Below are 2547 nucleotides of genomic sequence, written 5' to 3'. Positions count from 1 at the left end.
GAGAATAGTCAACCAATGGAACAGCTTTCTCTTTACAAGTTGTGGGAGCTTCATCAATGGCAGTTTTCAAGAAGAGATTAGACTGCCATCTATCAAAAATGCTGTAGGGTCTCCTGCTTGGCCTGGGAGTTGGACTAGATTGCCTACAAGGTCTCTTCCTGATCAATTAAAAACACATCGGAATATAGAAGTGTGATCCGTTGCAAATAAACATATATGTGCAGATAAGCTTTACTTGTTTTTAATGCAAGAATCATGCTGGAAATCTCATCTTCCTTCTCGCCAACTCTTCAGATGTGTGTACAAGATAGCAGTAGGCTCTGTTGTTTGAAGGACATCCACGCTGCCCTTACTCAGAGGCATTATGCTGCTTGAGAAGCTTCAGGTGGTCATGTCTCTTTCAGTAAGGGTTTCACCATTGGGGAATAAGGCAACAGCATTGCTCACATCCAGCTGTGAAATAGGTTCATGCACAAACACGCTCGCTTCCAGAATGTCCTTGCACACGTGAACCTTTTTTTTCTCTTTTGAAATTAACGTCTGTCCATGCTCACTTCCTTTTTTGGAGTACGGGTTTCAATTGTAGTTCTTTCCTGCTCCACCTCTCCCTTGCAAGCGGGCCATTATATAACGGGATCGTAGATGCAGAAGGACAGAGGAAGACGGAAGGTTGAGAACCCTTCTCTTCTTCAAGGTCACATTCAGGTGAGTCTAAGACCAGGGAAGGCTAAGATGAAGGGATGATGTTCCTAGGGAAGATTTTGATTCTCACTGAACTGGATAAGGCTTCTCAATACTAAGTTGAGCTGCATTTTAAGCTATCTTTTCATAGGGCTTGTATTACACTGAAGGGCAGACACCTACCTTCATCATGAGTTAGATCTCAGCTCCCTCCAAGCTCATGAGTGAGATAGACTTATTAAGTTGTTCTTAAGTAATAACATTTCAGGAATATTTTCTTCTTAATTCTGACCCTATCCAAGGATGGCTCAGGGGATAAAAAACATATTTTGGGAGAAAAGTCAGAGGAATGAGGTGACTAGAGACAACAAAGAGGTAGTAAAGGTTGGGAGGAGGTTCCCAAGAAATAGAGCTGATATTTGTCTGTTTTGTGTAGTAGTCCAAACAAGAGACATACCCAGGAGTTCCAGCTCTATTCATATTGTAAGTTTATCTTAAGAATACCTTGCAAGTCTGAAAGTATATTTCCCACTCTTATCACCTTTACAGTCCAAGGAGATTTCTACAACGTTTGCCTTGGCCCCATTTCTTCTGCTGGGTCAGATGCCTCTTATGTGACCATTGGGTAGTTGTTGGCTGTTTCTTCTGTCTCCCAAGGTCACTGCCATACACCTTAAGAATATTACTTTGGTAGAACATCCAATTCAAGGATGTTTGTAGAGCCCTTCTATTGAGCACCAAAGGAAGTCAGCTCAGAAGCTAATGTAATTCCTGTCTCAGTATGAATGTCTGGGAAAATTTCAATGGTTGGCTTCCACTGGAAGGGGTGCAGCCTCCTTAGAATTTCCCTGGAGGAGCTTCTGATGAAAATTCCCTAATTTTGACAACATTGAGAGTCAAATATTTTCCGTAACAGCCAGAGGAAATAGGTCCCATTCAGTGCTCGATATTTGAACCAATGCTTTCAAATGGAGATATTCATGCATCTTCTCCCTTCTTTCTGTGGCAGAGCTGATCATGATGTTCAAAGGAGTTGGCCTTGGACTCTTCATAGTCCTGGCTGCAGTGCTGATGCTGGGCACCTTTGCTGCGGATTACGAGACCTTCCTGAGGCAGCACTACGATAACCCCAAAAGCAACGTGGGAGATAACTACTGTAATAAAATGATGCAAAGGCGCGGAATGACCCGACCCAGATGTAAGAAGGTCAACACCTTCATCCATGACACAAGGAATAAAATCATTGCTGTCTGTGGGGATGGTGGAGAAGCCATCAATAACAGATTTCGGCGTAGCAAGAAACAGTTCCGGGTCACCACCTGCAAGATGAAGGGATCGTCCACCAAACCTCCTTGTGATTACAGGGAAAACAACTCGCCCAGGTATATTGTCATTGCTTGTGAGAACGGATTGCCTGTGCACTATGAGGAAGGCCAGATTTAACAGTGTTTGAAGATGACAAGAATGGAGTCTCCCTCAAGATGGCTTCTCTTCTACGGGAAAGATCTTGGTTTCTGCTGATCCTCTGGCTCATGTCCTGAACTCTTTTTCATGCTCTGTGCTCAATTTCAACCATTGTAACCTACATAGATGTTTCCCAGTGCTTTCCTTTTTTTCCTCTGTAGCCTACAACCAGCACATAACCTAAAGTCTGAATATCCTAAATTTTATGTAAACCAGCAATAATACCTCCTCCATATGCTTTTAAATGAATGATGAAAAATAAACAAAAAGTTGCATTACATCTCTGTTGTTTGTGTAGCTTCATTTCATTTTATTTTTTTTTTACTTTTTTCAAAGAAAGGATGATCAGATTCATTCTGCATTAACCTGACCAAAATTTCTATTCTTGTTAAATTGTTCTGA

At 41.9% G+C, this 2547-nt stretch overlaps 1 pseudogene; it reads left to right on the top strand.

The window, feature by feature from the left end:
* Nucleotides 1-663: 663 nt before the first annotated feature.
* On the top strand, nt 664-2124 carry LOC113449528 (ribonuclease pseudogene; annotated as a pseudogene).
* Nucleotides 2125-2547: the final 423 nt, after the last annotated feature.

Source organism: Pseudonaja textilis, chromosome Z (assembly GCF_049901715.1).
Source record: "Pseudonaja textilis isolate UNSWEBS1 chromosome Z, rPseTex1.2, whole genome shotgun sequence".
Taxonomy (NCBI): domain Eukaryota; kingdom Metazoa; phylum Chordata; class Lepidosauria; order Squamata; family Elapidae; genus Pseudonaja; species Pseudonaja textilis.
The sequence above is the reverse complement of the archived record's forward strand: the minus strand, read 5'-3'. Positions and strand labels throughout refer to the sequence as shown.